The following is a 6,519-nucleotide window of genomic DNA, read 5'->3' as shown; positions in this document are numbered from 1 at the left end:
AATAAGAAGATAAATCAGATTTCTAAAAGGCAGCCACCCCTTCTCCTCCCCTCCCCTTCCCACAACGCACACACAAAAGCTATTCCATACAATGCAGGGGGAGAGCTACAGTTCAGATTTGCTGGCCAGACTGACTCAGGAAGAAGAGGGTGAACGGAGTAAATGTCTGCAGAACCCCGAACCAGGCATTTCCACAAACAATGTGAGATCTTCATTAAAACCCTGCAAAGCGAGGATCATTATTCCTATTTAACAGAGGAGGAAACTGCAGTTCGGAGATATGACATGACTTGCTTAAGATCCCCCGGTAAGTCTCACAGCCAGAAACCAAACCCCCAGGAGTCTGACTCCAAAATCTATGGCCTTTCCCCTGAGGTCTATGCTGGCTCCCTTACTTTGAAAAGCCCTCTCTCCAGTCCTAGGCTAATTGATTCATTGCTGGGATGAAACCCTGAGGCTGGGAATGGACTCCCAGGAAACAGGATGATTCCTTCTGGAATCTTAAAGGGTCCAGTCCTTCCTCAGAGCCAGCTCAGTCTCAATAAGGAGCTCTTGGAGCCTGCTTGCAAGGTGTCTGTCCCTCCAGATCAGGGACATGGCAGGGGAAACTTGGCCTCTTTCCTTGGTGTAAGCATTCCCACATACAGAGAAAATTTATAGTCCATGTTTGAAGCTGCTTGAAGTGGGAACATCAATGGAGACATGGCATGAAAAAAACCTCCTGAAGAATGTCTCTGAGCTGCAGACGGGTTCCTGGGCCAATGGAACAACATGGTAAGTCCCAGGAGAAACATAGGAATAAGGACTAAGGGAATATAGGAGGGAAGCTGAAACCTGGTTTTGGAGGATGGGGAGGAGCCGGGGTGGGGGGGAAGTATGGGACTGTAATTCCAGTGAGCAGTGAGGTTCGGGACATAGGTAGCAGTGACATCGGGCACCTGACCTGCTTGGGTTCCCAGAGGCATTAAATTGGGGTCCCTAGGCGTCTTAGACTGCTGCGGCTACCCTAAGAAAATACCACAGTCTGCATGCCTTAGGCAATAGACATTTACCTTCTCACAGTCCTGGAGCCTGGAAGTCCAGGATCAAGGTACCAGCAGGGTTGGTTTCTGGTGAAGCCTCTCTCCTTGGCTTGTCAATGGCTGCCTTCTCCCTGGGTCCACACAGGGCCTTTTCTCTGTGTGCACAAGGAGAGAGAGAGAGACAGAGAGAGAGAGGGGAGGAGAGAGAGATCACTGGTCTCTTCCTCTTCTTAGAAGCACTCCAGCCCTCTCAAATTACAGCCCCACCCTTATGACCTCCCGGAACCTTATTTACCTCCTTAGAGGCCCTATCTCCAAATACAGTCACATTTGAGAGTTAGAGCTGCAACATTTTAATTTGGGGGAATACAATTCAGCCCATAACACTAGGGCTGGATGGGAACTTTCAGCTAAAATGCCCATCTTGCTGGCTTTTGGAAAGTGACTGGGGAAAGCAATGTGCAACTGAAGTTCCTGCACAAAGCTCTGAGTGTTATCCCTTTCTCCCAACTTTCCTCTTATTGTCAGTGTAAAATACCCGAGAATTAACAGTTAACATAGAGGCCATGGGTTGGAGCGCGCGGTGGGTGGGGTGAGGAGTGATGGGGAGGGAACTTAGTTGAGCTTCTAAGAGGATTGGTTCAACCTGGGAATTGGTTCAGCTGGGTGGAATTTGCTGCTGAGTTTCAGAGAATCAGCAGCCTGACAAGAGCCACGGCTGAGCCCCGCCCAGCAGGTGCAGTGAGGCTGGAGGCTGACGCTCAAAGACTGGGTGAGATGGACCCTGAGTCAGAGAGTCAGCAGGAACCAGCGGGTAGAACACACAGACCCCACCTACCGCCTACCCTCACCCTCAGCGTGATGCCCCTCGGCCTCCTCCACCCCATGCCCCTTGGGGTAAGAGGAGGAAGAATGGGGAGGGAAAAGAAAACAAAGGGGACTGTTTTAAACCGGAAGAAACCAACTTCTTTTCAACTGGCAATTTCCCTCCCAGCTGCAGTCCTGCTACCAAGCAAGATGCTTTAACCACATCGGAGCCGCAGTGAGTAGTATGTTTGGACTCTGCAACACTCGTATTTGTCAAGCACTTATGATGTCCCAGGCATAGAGATAAGCATTTATTTGATTGCAAAGAGTGTTGTTTTTAAATTAATAACGGGAACAAACATAGCAGAAGCTACTGAAACATAAATGTTCAGGTTAACATTTGCTGTAAAATGCACACCGGTGTCAGAGCTGCCGGAAACGTCTGTGTGGCCTGGAGCGAGACCGCACGTGAGACCCCTGGCCAGTGCCCTGCCCCTTTCTCTTCCCACCCCTGGTTCTGCCCCACCTCCTGAAGGGGCTCACCCGCATGTCTGTAGACTCCCAGCCCTCAAATCCAAGATCCGACCCCCTGCTCTTCAAACAGCCTCCTTTAAGCTCCTTGGGACTAGAGTTGTAAACTGGGAGCGTGGTCCCTTCTCGGGAGGACTGGCCTGGGGAAGAATGATGGAAGCGGACTTGGGCTGTTCAGGCTGGGCGCCCAGTGCCCAGTGCAGGATCTACAAGGTGGTGGCGTGGGCTCCTGGGGGCACGGCCCTCGGCCCGTATGGACTCCTTGCCCCATGGGGCAAGGTGCAGGCAGAGGAAGGCCAGAGCGCAGCCCTGTAAGTGCAGGGCCCAGGGCAGGGGCCCTGGCTGACCAGGTCTGAGAGTGGCCCCTTGGCCCGTCCACTCAACCAAATCTCAGTGTTCCTCCTTACGGAGGCCAGTCTAACTCCTCCAAGTAGTCTTCCCGGCTCTTGGGCTCACAGGAAATTCCTCTTGATTCACGTTCTGAGGGAGACAACATTTACTGAGCACGTAGTACGTTCCAGGTGCCTCCAGACACCTTGTTTCACTTAATTCCCATAACACCCCCTGGGAGGCAAGTGTTATCCTCCCTGATATCACAGATGAGGAAGCTGAGGCTCAGGAAAGTGACAGGAATCACCCAAGGTGTGATGGAGCTGGAGAATGGAAGATCTGGGGTGTCCTGGAGCAGAATTGTACATATTCATTCTCTAAATCAGTGAAATTAAAACCAGACGCTCTAGGGGGAAGGCCTGGCATCGGTGTTTTCGGTAAGTCCCCCAGGTGATTCTAATGTGCATCCAGGGCTGACACCACTATTTAAAACCCCATACCCCTCTTGCTGTTGATTGGGAAAGGCAGATTTAGGACAGTATTTGAGTAACTGGAAGATGACAGCTGAGCTTTTCTGCAGGGTCTCTGGGACAGCCCAGGATGCCCCCTGAGGTTCCTAAGAGAAGGAGGGTTGAAGTCTGTGACTGAAGAAAAAGTTACTGGTATTCCTGCCTCTTTGGTCCCTGGTTGAGTGCTGCCCACGGATCTTGTTTGTAAGGAGCTCAGCTGAGCTGGGAGCGAGAGCTGAGCTGCCAGGTGTGGGAGGAGCTCAAAAGGCAAGGAGCGAGAAATGAGAGTTCAGTCTTTAATCATTTACTGTGGTGGAATAAGCAAAAGGCTAAAACTGGAGAAAGCGCCAACTCCCCTGTTCCATATTCTCACATGGAAAGGCGCCACAGCCGAGGGTTGGGGGTTCAGAGCTCCTTGGGGATGTCTTACTGCTAAAGGCACCCTTGAAAAAAAGGCTCCAACGTTTTACGGACCCTGAGGCTGCTGGTGAGGGGACGAACGGGGAAGGCTGGGGGTGGAAAAGTCTTCAAGGTTCTCCCCTCCCCCACAAGGAGGCAGAGGTCCTCAGATCAAAACCTATGGAGGACTTCCCTGGTGGTCCAGTGGTAAGACTCCGTGCTTCCCCTGCAGGGGGCACGGGTTTCCCTGGTTGGGGAACTAAGATCCTGCGTGCCGCACACAGCCAAACACACACACAGCCAAACACACACACACACACACACACACACACACACACACACAACAAACCTGTGGAATGAAGGTGACGGGTAGGAATGTAAATTTACCTGCCGAGGGCCCTGAGTCGTTGACCGCAAGCCCCTTCAGAAACCGAAGTGAGCCGGCTGTGCCCCAGGTCTAGTGTGAGGAGGGCAGCTTCCCCCAGTCCCGCCAGCTGTGCCGCCTGAAGCCTTCCTAATCGCCTGTGGTCAGGCCTGAGAAATCAGTCACACATGATTCTTTTTTTTTTTTTTTAGAGAGCTTTTTTTCTCTTTTTAAAAATTATTTATGGCTGTGTTGGGTCTTCGTTGCTGCATGCGGGCTTTCTCTAGTTGCGGCGAGCGGGGGCTACTCTTCGTTGCGGTGTGCGGGCTTCTCTTTGTTGCAGAGCATGGGCTCTAGGCACCTGGGCTTCAGTATTTGTGGCTCGCGGGCTCTAGAGCGCAGGCTCAGTAGTTGTGGCGCACGGGCTTAGTTGCTCCGCGGCATGTGGGATCTTCCCGGGCCAGGGCTGGAACCCGTGTCCCCTGCATTGGCAGGCGGATTCTTAACCACTGCGCAACCAGGGAAGCCCCCCATGTGTTTCGTACAGTAAATTGTCAAATGGAAACAGCCTCCAGTACATGCTACTAACACCACTTTCCTACTTCTCCTAAGGCCACACATCCATTGGCACATGACCTACCTTCCAAGTTGTCAGGTGAGCGAAGTTTCACTTCTCCACAACATGAATCGCCATCCTTCCATCCTCTGATAGCAGTTTTTCTGCCACCTGCTGCCAGTCCCTAATCCAGGGCCTCATTATTTAGGTTTCTATTCTTCAGCGGCATCCATTCTGGTACCAACGTCTATATCAGTTGGGATGGGCATATCAGATGGGTTAGGCGGTGGTAACAAACTCCCAAAGTCTGTGCCTAAATGAACAGTTTGTTTTCTTCCTCACACTATACTACCTTCATTATTTTGTGGGTGGTTGAGGGAGAGGGGCCTCTGTTAATTTTAGTCATTTAGGGATCCAGGCTAACAGAGTAGCCACCATCTTGAATGCTGCTGGCTGTCAAGAGGGAAAAGATGGCTCTGGAAAGTCTCAGGTGATTAAGTGCTCTAGCCATGACATGGTAGTTCCAACCACAACTCACTCACTAGTTGGCCAGAACCAGTCATATGAACCTTTTCAACCACGAGGGAGCCCAGAAGTACAATCCTACTGTGTTGGAAAGGTGGAATAAAGATCTCTGCTGAACAACATTAATGATGAACACAAGATCATCACATGGGGGGTAAGAAATTTTCCTCAGGGACTTCCCTTGCAGTCCAGTGATTAGGGATCTGTACTTACACTGCAGGGGGCACAGATTCGATCCCTGGTTGGGGAACTAAGATCCTACATGCCAAGCGGGGAAGGAAGGGAGGGAGGGAGGGAGGGAGGGAGGATGGAAGGGTGGTTACCTGGGTGTATAAACTTATATTTACTTAAATATACCATTAAATATTATTGTACTTAAAACCATACCTCAATAAAGTTGATTACAAAAAATAAAGAGGTCCAAAACCAAAAGTAAACAAAAGTCAGTAGTAGCAGTTACAAATTCACTGAAATCTTTTTTTTTTTTTGAGGCAGTAAACAGATGTCCTGAAAACTGGAAGAGGTGTTCTAGGAAATCTGAAAACACAAGGTATCAGGATTCTTTATTCAAATTGTTAAAATATGATACCTAAAAACAAAACAAAACAAAAACCAAAACCTACGTTAACACATATTCACTTAACTTTTTCAAGTTCAGGGCCTTGAATTTCCTGAATGGCATGTTTAATATATGATAAAAGTTGGATTTTCCTCCACCAAAGAAATTGGGGGTAGCAGACTCCAAACTCTAACTAGAGAAAAATGAGCAAATTGGGCTCTTCAGTCCAAAAGAACATGCCTTCATGGTTTTGATAATTTTTGTTTGTTTCTAGAAACTGCAAAGGTAACTTTTATAGCCCTGGCTGGAGGTGTGCACTTATTTACCTAAATGTAAGTAAGTGTACTGGTGTATTTTTTTTTTTTAATCTTTACTTTTGAGGTCAGGTAAATTCACTATGTTTTTAAAAAAATATTTATTTATTTATTTGGTGACACCAGGTCCTAGTTGTGGCAAGCGGGCTCCTTAGTTGTGGCATGCAAACTCTTAGTTGCAGCACACATGTGGGATCTAGTGCCCTGACCAGGGATCGAACCCAGGCCCTCTGCATTGGGAGTGCAGAATCTTATCCACTGTGCCACCTGGTTTATTGTTGAGCTCTGGGAAAAGCAACATTAAATACCAATTTTTTATGTAAAGAAGGAGGTACAATCCCAGAGATGAGGAGTCAGGTTTTCCAAGTTTATTTTAGAAAACAAAAACAAAAACAAAACTTAAAAACTCTCAAAATGAGAAGCACAGGAATATCTTTTTTTTTTTTTTAATTAAGATTTTTTTTTAATTTAATTAATTAATTTATTTATTTATTTTTGGCTGTGTTGGGTCTTCGTCTCTGTGCGAGGGCTTTCTCTAGTTGCGGCAAGCGGGGGCCACTCTTCATCGCGGTGCGCGGGCCTCTCACTATCGCGGCCTCTCTT

The sequence above is a fragment of the Balaenoptera physalus genome (genome assembly GCF_965194825.1).
Source record: "Balaenoptera physalus genome assembly, chromosome: 3".
In the NCBI taxonomy this organism is placed as follows: domain Eukaryota; kingdom Metazoa; phylum Chordata; class Mammalia; order Artiodactyla; family Balaenopteridae; genus Balaenoptera; species Balaenoptera physalus.
Note: the sequence above shows the minus strand (reverse complement) of the source record.